We start from the raw sequence: 10,519 nt of genomic DNA, 5'->3' as shown, positions 1-10,519 counted from the left end.
CGCACACGCGGTTTAATGTCAGGTATAATATCAGAATGCATCGTGTCCGTGCAAACATTACAGTGGAAGACATATAGACACGCATAGACTAATCATATATGCACGTTACTAGTATGCAGTCTGAATATATTGCGAAGGCTTGTATCCAAGAGTTATTGCACTGCAGAAAACAGAACTACAACTAATACTACTTCATTATTATTGTTGTTGTTATTTGTAAATATGAAATGTGTAAGATTTAATTCCACGCTTGCATACTTCGGCTATTTGTATGTTAATGTTGCAAGGTGAAACGAATGAGTGTATTTACCGACTGAATTTGTATTACAACAGAAAAGAAAAGTGGCTTAATTGTATCGCGGAGATGTACTGCCATCTGTTGGTGAGAATATGATTTTTTACAGCTCCAGGGTTGGACGGGTGGATCATTCGATTTCTGCCCCAAACAAATGCACCGGTTCTTCTGCGCCCTCGTCCTCGAAAGTAGAACGAGTCCGACCACCCCCACTTAGTCAGATTCATTACATTACATTACATTACAGGCATTTGGCAGACGCTCTTATCCAGAGCGACGTACAACAGAGTGTATAACCGTAACCAGGGACAGGTGTGTTGAAAACTCTAGAGGGAAGTAGCCTACAGTTCCAAGTGCAGGGAGCGACCGCGTAGTTTAACTTGGACCCTGTAGGTTAATCTGATGAACACAAACAAAAACAGCAGCAAAACAGTCTATGCAAATAATACAGGCAATCATTGTCATTGCAAGATTCACTGTCCACAAACGTCAGAAATCGCATATTTTTAGACTACACCTCAATTAGTGTTTCTATTTTCAACAAAAAGAAAAAAAAACTTTCTCTCATATTTCTCAGATCTCGAGGCGCGCAACCTTGCCTATCACTTCTGCAAAAAGCATATGTCCGATGTCTGAATTGTAAAACTGTAGGTTGTAACAGTTCTGGTAATAAAATATCGATTGAATATTACCTGGATTGAATTTGTTATTGCGTCATCTTCGATGTCAAATGCTCAATTTTTTTTTGCAATATGTGTGTTCAGGCACTCTATTTTAACTCTCTGCAACCTGCACCCAGTGAATAGTGTTAACTTGGTATGAATGAGCAGGGGGTGGTAAATGCTGAACGTTAACCTTAAAATCAGCATTAAAAAGCTGAATGAGTACTTCAGGATGTCAGCAAAATGATGACCGAACAACCTGTATTGGCACTAGAATGCCCTCTTGTATGACCGCTTAAAATGTATTTGACATGGACACTGTGTGCAGGATTTCGTCCTGCAGAAAGTAAAATTGAAATGAGTGAAACTGAAATTCAGTGAATCGTTGCCGTGTTGTTTCAGCTACACTCCCAGATCAATACTCGGACAATAAAACGAATACATTTTAAAAATTTAAACTAAATTTTAAGTTGGAACGTCTTTCACTCTCAAACCGATAAAAGGAAGACTGCGTCTTTAGTAGTAGACACAGCACCACCTACTGGGTGTTTATTGTACTGCTTGTTCCTGTACTTAACGGTTGTCTAATTTATACAGAAGCAGGAAAGAGATTGCAGTCTCTAATGGTGCATCCCTTAGATTTTAAAATACCTTTTCAATTGACATTTAGGAAAACCAGGAGTGTTAACTTCCTATACAGATAATTATTGAAATTAATGAATATGTGTAATAATTCAAGGGCTTTGGCAGGAGGAAAATCAAAACCTGCACCGTTCCATGGACGTGTGACTTACGCTTCAGATTCACTTGCTTAAGCAGGCAACAGTATCGATTTTACAGCCCTGGAGATTGAAGTTTCATTTTAAGGTAAATTTTGTACAGACATTAGGAAGATTTTTTTTGCACGCAGAGAGTGGTCAATGTGTGGAACAGGAATAGCCTGGCAAGTCACGTAGTAGAAGCAGAAACTCTGAGGATTTTCAAGACCAGGTTTGATAGGGTGTTAGATACTATCTAGTCTGTAGGTAATCAGAGCACCCGGTACCATTTAGTCAGGAAAATGGTGAGCATTGTTGGGCTGAATGTCCTGCTCTCGTCTATGTTATTTTGTAAGTAGTGCATTCTGTTGAACAGGATGGACATTTTGCAGCATGTGAGGGATTTTATGGGTATGTTGAGGGAATGGGAACGTTGATTCCAATAGGTTGTTAATGAGATTACATATTGCAAGGAGCTGGTATGTAATTGGCCACAGTATAAATAACAGTATGCACCTGGTTGCAGTACAATGGCTACTGCACACAGCTTAAGATGCATGGTCTGTTCTGTGACTGCATGTTTGGTTCTGCATCGGTTTTAAAAATATTTAAGTTACATTTTGGTGTTCCTGAATATGCATCCAGCCTGAAAGGCCTCTAGGGAAAGATCTCGGAAAGAGAAGCTGACTGACTCCTGGAACACAGGTGCTTCAGATTCCCATCCAATCAGCCGCTTCGAATAATGAAACCTCAGCGGACGACGAGTCTGCGCTTTGTAGCAGGCGACAGCTGTAAAAATAGACCTGTACACGCAACAATGGCTTCAGTTGAGGTGCTAACCCAAGTACTTAATTCCTGCCACCGTTGACCAGGTTTCCCAGTTAATCTGACAGGGCTTGTCTGAGTCAGTCCCAGGGATCTCATTTTGAGTTTAATTTTAACTGGAAAACAGAGGTTATTAATGCGTAAAGTGCCATTACTTTACATTTTGAGTGAATTAACCTTTAGAATTAAACCGCAAATGCTAATCTTTCTCATAGCCCATTGCCATGACTGAAACCTGTGTTTCATGAATAATGACAAAAATGATTATTCTGAATGTATTCACATTTATTATATTAATTGAAAGTTGGTTGAATGATTGTTAATTGAAACTGAACACTTGTATAAAAGAAAGCTTTCTGATAAAAGCAAGTGGTAAAGGAACACAGCCCCAATTTGGTGAAAATGCCAAGTGGTAGTGGAATGTGTGTTTCCACCAACTTTTGTTTTATATTAAGAGACTGGTTATGCTCTAAGTAATCCCCAAGAATCCATTTGGTAAAGCTTCTGATCTTAAGTGGCTTTTGTCGCTTGCCAGGCCGCCATTGTAAAGAAGAATTTGTTCTTAATGACTTGCCTGGTGAAATAAATAAATACAAATTAAGATGTCACACCCTATGTTGTAAGATATAAATAAAAACATTTTACGATTAGGCGTACTGCAATCAAATTATGGCAGTGGGGAAACAAGAACTTGGACAGAACTTAGTGGTGCAATCTGTAGTCAACCACATTTGAAATTACGGGTTACGAAATGGACTGCAGAACTACATGTTACAAAGAATGTGGCAATAAGCCACCTTGTATTAATAGAGGGAACGGCCCTGTGCGGAGCAAGTGCACCCAGCAAAGTAGGCTAGTTAAGTGGCCTTTCAACTGCGACAAAAAGTCTCAACAAAAGCGTAAATAAAGTTAAAGTCAAACAGAAATGTGGCTGCAATGTAAGCATATTATTACCTACACTTCTAGTCGCGGGGAAAATACTTCCTTGGTTATATAACGAGCTAACGTTTGAAATAACGTTTGTTATTGTGACCATATCCGTATGATGTTCACGTTTTCCGCCCAAAGGTAGATGATGTCCACAGCGCTGTTGCAGGATCAGCTAACATAACTACGCACAAGGCTATCAAGAGCATAGAATCTGTACCAATGCCAGCACTTCAGGTCACCTCTGACGCCTTCCCGCCACAGAACACATCAGCAGGACCGCTCGCGCCACTTCTCGTCTTCGGCGGGAGTTGGAGATGTATATGAAGGAGTGGGGCGGGGCCTGGCTTGGCCTTCCTCCCCATAGCCTGTCCTCCCCCATGTATTTTTTCTGAAGATGACGTATGCAGAAGAGGGTAGCAACAGTTGCCTCGAGACCCCCGCGCGCCATAGTGACTGTAGTCGTGGAGACAGTTACTTACCAACGGGAGCAACACGCAGCAACAGCAGCAGCAACGGGAAGCGAGTGAGAGGGAAGAGAGAGAGAACAGCCAGGGCAGAACTTAACACAAGGCAAAGGTGACTATATCTTTACCGAGTAGGTAGTTACAATTAATTACATTTAACTTGGAATAACATGAAAGTGATTGTATGTTCTTTATTTCAAAATCCCCCTTTCACGTTTTGCTGGCTATACTCATCCCGAACATGTAGCTGGCTAGTTAGCTACATCTCTTAGAAGCTATCGTTAGCTCACTATTTAGCGAGCTTGCAAGTGGCTTGTGACGAGAAAACGCTTTGGCGAGTAATATGAGTTGTTAAGAGGGTGACAAGATAGTTTTAAATCGCATGCTTTGTGTCAAATAGCCAACTTGGCTAACATTATCTAGATGACACAACACGATTATCGCTTAATATTAACTAACCGTTCGCTTGAAAACTAGGTAGTGAACATCACGAGCATATTCTGGAGTTTCTTGGCTAGCATGCTAGTAAGTTAGCTGACTGCGTGCAAGGCAAGTTAGGGTTAGCGATAGTGAGTGATAGTTCGCCCATGTTCAGAATGGGGACTGTGTCATTTGACAATCATAGTAATAAAGTTGCGATCTAACTTGTTAAATCTTTGATTTATGAATCATTGTCGTTCGCTATTAGCGACTCGACGACCAGGGTGCGAATTACGGGGGGGGTGGGGGGTTTGACCCCCCTAATTGAGACTTGAACCCCCCTGAAAGAAGCAAAAACAAAAGATTAGGGAGGTTGTTGCCAACAGGAAAAAGTTACTTGGTACCTCGTTGACTTGGTTTCGCAGGCATTTGCATGTTGAAGTGTGAAGCGAACAATGTGTTTCGATGCACTTCTGACTGTTACTGCACACGAATATAAAAAAAAGATTAACTTCCACTTTCTTTTACGTGCCTTGATTATGTAAAGCGTCCACGTCTTACATTTTGTCATCTAACGTTAACGTGCACCAAACGGATCAATGTGTGAACAGCAGTACTGTCATAGACGATCTTCAGTGTATGGACACCAGCTGAACGGCAGTTTTTACAAGATTAAATTATTCTTTGTTTTTCAAGTCGATTTATGATTTTATGCCATATGTGAACACATCCCGCACCCATTTTTGTTCAAACGTGTACAAACTCCATTTCACGTTATATTCGAACTATACCTGTCCAGTCGTATTCTCCGCACTGAAATGTAATAATTAATCAGAAATTAACTGACATGCATCTTTTTCATCCACGTTTTCTCTCGCTTTGCTGCTGGGATTGCATATTTCCCAGTTCATTTAGATGTCATCCTACAGGTAGACATAGCAAACTGAAAAAAACTTGTTGCTGAAGATGCGTAAACGATCTGTCATCCTGTTTATCTTTAACCGTAGTACAGCATCGGGTGTTTATCATTACTTCCTTCGCAATAATTACCGGGACGAGTGGCACTTATTTACATAAAATTATAAGTGTATTAATCTCTTCTGACCGTAAGCTGATATGAGTATTTTTTATTTTATTTATTTTTGTTTGATTTAATGTTGCAATTTACATAGACGGGTGTTTCGATTTTATTGAGTGCAGTTTAAGGAATTGGTGTGTGCAAAAATACAATGTGTTGCGTGCTAGACTTTGTCATGTATTTGCTTTGAACATGAAGGAGAAATGCCATCTTCTCATAACGATATTTATGCAGAACAAACGCATCCATAAGCTATTTAGGATCTCAAAAAAATGAGAAACAAAGAACTGAGCGCACCTAAAAGCACGGTTTCCAGCACGCTTTTGTTGCGAAGCCCAGGCCTTGTTCTTACCTCCCTGGCTTGAGCCGTATTCCCCGCGGTAATGAGCGGGCTAAGTAATTACCCTTGTGTGTAGAACGCGCTAGCGGTTGTGAAGCGCAGTTGAAAAGGAGGCCATTTGATCTGTTGTTGCTCTGATAAACAACACCGACCCCTGTTGGCGCAGCGCGTCGAGCAGTCGCCGTGCGCGCGGCGATGAGTCGGTCTGCCGGAGAGCGGAGGATCTGATGACCGACTGACCCCCTGTCGAACAGTTGAATGAGCTGACAGAGTGGCAGAATGCCCCCTTTTGTGGCTGTTCCCACACGCTCCGTCCACCTCAGCCATTTTGTATTTGATGGTCACTTTTTTTTTTTTTACCCTCTTGTGGCCCCCACCACACCCCCACACCCCCCATTCTTTCCCCATGTCTTTTCAGCAATGACTCTTTTTAAAAAGACATTGCGGATAGGTGGTGCGCTGAACAAAGTAAGTTTTTTTTTTTTTTTTTTTAATTAGCTGAAAAGACAATCTCAATGTGGGCCTTTTCAAATTGGAGCTCATCAGGTTCAGGGGCAATACAAGGGGCAATTCTTCCTGTGTGGTGTGTGAATCTTGTAAAGACTACGTATAGATGGTTGGTGACTTCGAACCAGAGTATCTGAGGTACAAGTTCGACTGTTGCCATTTTGCTGAAAATAGACTTTTCAACAACCGTTAGAGCGGAAGAGTAAGTAACAGTCCGCTGATTTCTGAAGTGATGTAGGGGTGGCGGACCGTGAGGATGTGGTCGCCAGGTTGCCCTCCTGGTTGCGTGTCAGGCGCAGTTCGCCGCTGCCGACGTGGTCACACCTGTTCGTCCGAGCGACGGAAGCCAGACCTCATTAACGAGTCTCATTCAGGGGAGCCGGGAATCGTCCAGGTGTCGGCGGCTAATTCGCTTTGCTATGCTATTGATTTCTCTTCGGGGCCCGGTGTCCTCATCAGAGAAAGCCATGGTGCTAATGAGGATAATAGGTCCAGCTAGCTAGCGGGGGTGGGGGGTGGGGGGTGGGGGGGTTGATTTCGGTTCAATTTCGATCCCCCTCACGCATCTCCTGGGGAGATCTTGGATCGTTAACGATCGGAGCCGCGCGGACGCCCCCCCCCCCCCCCCCGTGGAAACGCGCGTGGCGGGCTGGCCTCACGCGGTCCACGGCGTGTTTGGTTTTTGCGCGTTTGGGGGTTTTTTTTGTCGAGCCATCCGCGTTCGCTCGCGCCGCGACTCTGTCCGCGCCGCTCCGTCCCCTCGTCTTGCCGCGTTCCGCTCGACGGGATGAACGCGCTCCCGAAGAGCCCGTCAGACGCCGCCTCGCGGAACTCGCTCTCCGGAGTGCCGACTGCCGTCAAGGACTCTGCGCGGCGTGAAAGTCCCGCTGCTGCTCTAATGAAGGAACCAATCATCTCCAGGTAACCGCTTCTCACAGATGCCCGTCTGCTTCGTTTTCATCCTTTCAGCCAATCAGCTGGTAGTTTGCATAGGGGGAGGAGCCTGACATTTTGTACTGTGCTGTAAATGTGGCGAATAGAAATGCTGTGCGTGCACTGCGTTTCATAAGAAAGCATAAGAATTAGGCTGACAGCACTTCTGTTTCGTGAAGTGTAAGGTTACGTTTTTTCAGTGCATTTTGTGAAGTACGCTGCAGTGTAGATGTAGTGTGGGGAAGTACTGTGCGCTTGTTAACTTCGGAGAGGTTTGGTGCGTGCCTCACCTGTGCACTGTAGCTCACTGATCCTGAGCTTGTAGGAGCCTGTGTGTATCTGTGTGCTTGTACTTGAGCGCAGATAGACACACACACACACGCACACCCATGTGCACAAACACACAGACACGTGCACACACACGCACACACACGCCTGGTCTTCCAGCCCTCTCATAATTGCATTGTTGTGGCATCGCCATGGCGATCCCGCCGCAGCTGCGGCGCAGTAGAGGTCGCGGCGCGGAGAGCCGCGGCGCCGCGCGTAACGACGTCCCGGGGTCCGTCCGCGCCGAAGCGTCATCGCCGTTGATATGGTTACCCTTCACTTTAACCGAGCCCTCGTGTGCTCGGAGGCCGCTCCGCTGAATCATCGCTTGGCACGGAGGTCTGGGGGGCACGGCAGCCCGGCTGGTTAGGGACCGCGGCGAGCTCAGGAGCGACTCGCCCAACTCCGCTCCGCGAACGAGTAAGGCTGCGGTCTCTCAGGTTCAGAGCCTGCAGTGAAGTCTGTGCGGTAAATCCTGGCTGAGGGGGGGGGGGGGGGGAGGAGGGGGGAGGAGGGTAAAAACAGAAAACAGTTTTTCACAATTCTTCCTACACTTGTTATGACACGGCCCTGCAGTGAATTCCTGACAGAGCGCTTTAATTCGGTCACACGCCCAGCGCGGGGAGAACGAAGGAACGGCGGCGAGAACTCCGGCGACCGGAATGGGAGCGCGCGCGTGGAGCTCTCGCGTTTACATGGCAACCCGATACACAAATACGGCCACGCTAATGGGAGAGATCGGGGAGGGGGGGGGCGACGATGATGTGACGATGTGGTATTTCTTTAAAAGTTAGTGTTTTTAATCAGGTTATTTTCATCGCTCTGAATGGAGGCCGTGCATTCTTAGAGCCTGCTCGGGCAGGTCAGGGGGAACGACTACTCCTACGTACGAGAGGGAGGGAGGGAGGGAGGGAGGGAGAGAGAGAAAGAGGGAGAGAGAGATAAATATCCTCAGTTGTCATTGTTATTCCTGTCATCATTGTTGTTGTTCTGATTGATTGATACGCTTTGGCAATATGTATCTCAAAATATGTCATACCAATAAAGCATTTTGAATTTGAATTTTGAGGGACAGAAGAGACACAGAGAAGAGAGAAAGAGACAGAGAGGGTGAGGAGGATAGAGAGAGACAGCGAGGTGGAGAGAGAGTCAGAGCAAGAGAGAGTGAGAAACGGGGAGAGACACAGAAGAGAGAGAGACAGAGAGACACAGAAGAGAGAGAGAGAGAGAGCGACACAGAAGAGAGACAGAGACACAGAAGAGAGAGAGACAGAGAGAGAGACAGAAGAGAGAGAGAAGAGAGAGACAGAAGAGAGAGAGAGAGAGAGAGACACAGAAGAGAGAGAGAGACAGAGAGACACAGAAGAGAGAGAGAGACAGAGACACAGAAGGGAGAGAGAGACACAGAGACACAGAAGGGAGAGAGAGACACAGAGACACAGAAGAGAGAGAGAGAGAGAGAGACAGAGAGACACAGAAGAGAGAGAGAGACAGAGAGACACAGGAGAGAGAGACAGAAGAGAGAGAGAGAGACAGAGAGGCACAGAAGAGAGAGAGACACAGAAGGGAGAGAGACACAGAAGAGAGAGAGAGAGACACAGAGACGCAGAGGGGAGAGAGAGAGAGAGACACACAGAGACGCAGAGGGGAGAGAGAGAGAGAGACACAGAGACACAGAGGGGAGAGAGAGAGAGAGACTCGTAAGGACCGGTTTAGCCGCGGCTGCGTTCCCGGCGCTCGGGCTGTTCTCTGGGAGAGCCGGGTGCATTCCACGCGCGGGACGCTGTTGGCGCTCCTGTCCTGATGTGTGGAGGGGGGCGGGGGGCGGGGGGGGCGGGGTGACAGAACCAGCCCTGCCGGTGTCTCGTGGGGCGTGCTTCTACGGCGAGCGGCCTATTCGGCGCGGAGGTGAACCGCGGTTCTTCGGGCTCCGCCCCCCTCAGCAGCGAGCATGATGGAACCTTCCGGTAGTGAGGTGACGGTTGTGCAAAGCTGCACGCAGGCTTGTCGTCTGTAGTCTGCAGGCCCAAGACCGAGACACATAATATCTTGTAGTTCCCACCATTAAGCCATGGAGGGCTGACATCATGCAGTTTTTCTATTCTAACCAATCTCCTCACTTGGTGATTTCACTAATTAACACACCTTCAACCAGTGAGGAAGGAAGTAATTAGTGGAATCAGCAGGTGAAATGATTGGTTGGAATGAAACCCTGCATGCTCTAGTCATTAAGACGTTCCTTTCCAGGCCCATCTGTCCCTGTCCTCTCTTCCTTGCACACTTGTGTACACACACTCACGCACACACACACTTGCTCACTCATACACACACGCAGACAACGGTGATCTATGGCGCGTGTGTCAACACTGCCCCCAGTACGTCACAGTGCACATGCTCCAACACTCTCTCCTCCCCCTACTCCTCCTCCTCCTCCTCCTCCTGGGTGTCACCTCACAGTGGCCTTACCTGCATCGTTTGTCACACACACCCGCTGCCTCGTCCACTGGGAGGCTGAAGCCGATGACCTTTGTCACATGACCTCCTACCGCAGGGCTGCCCGACCCTGTTCCTCGAGCTCTACCTTCCTGTATGGTTCCATTTCAACCCCAGTTTGGCTCACCGGACTCTTCTAATTAGCAGCCGAAAGACATCTGTAGCTTAGCGGTGCCCAATCATGTGCCATGGAGGGTGGAGAGTATGCAGGCTTTCATTCCAACCGATCCCCTCACCTCCTGATTTGCGGGTGTAGCGATTGGTTGGAATGAAAGCATTGCATACTCTCGGCTGTCCTCGGCGCATGATTGGACACCACTGCTCTAGCTGCTGAATGAGGGGCGCTTTGTCAAAGCTGGAGTGAAAGCCTGCAGGACTGTAGATCTGCAGGAACAGGGTTGGGCAGCCCTGTCCTATTGCATGCAGTCTGTACTTCCTGCGCTCTTCGGTCCGGTTTGAATAAGACTAGCTCTCTGTACGGTGGCAG

At 46.8% G+C, this 10,519-nt stretch overlaps 1 protein-coding gene across 3 annotated transcripts in view; it reads left to right on the top strand.

Annotated features, from left to right (window-relative positions):
- Positions 1-3,821: 3,821 nt before the first annotated feature.
- Positions 3,822-10,519, top strand: part of rfx2 (regulatory factor X, 2 (influences HLA class II expression)) — a 44,376-nt gene continuing 37,678 nt past the window's right edge. Inside the window, exon 1 of one of the 3 annotated variants that reach the window (XM_035413314.1) lies at positions 3,822-4,065. The gene's annotated coding sequence lies outside the window, so the exon portion shown is untranslated. Of the gene's footprint in view, positions 4,070-10,519 lie in introns of all 3 variants that reach the window. The other 2 variants (XM_035413316.1, XM_035413313.1) reach the window with 2 other exon arrangements.

The sequence above is a fragment of the Anguilla anguilla genome, chromosome 4 (genome assembly GCF_013347855.1).
Source record: "Anguilla anguilla isolate fAngAng1 chromosome 4, fAngAng1.pri, whole genome shotgun sequence".
Lineage (NCBI taxonomy): Eukaryota > Metazoa > Chordata > Actinopteri > Anguilliformes > Anguillidae > Anguilla > Anguilla anguilla.
The sequence above is the reverse complement of the archived record's forward strand: the minus strand, read 5'-3'. Positions and strand labels throughout refer to the sequence as shown.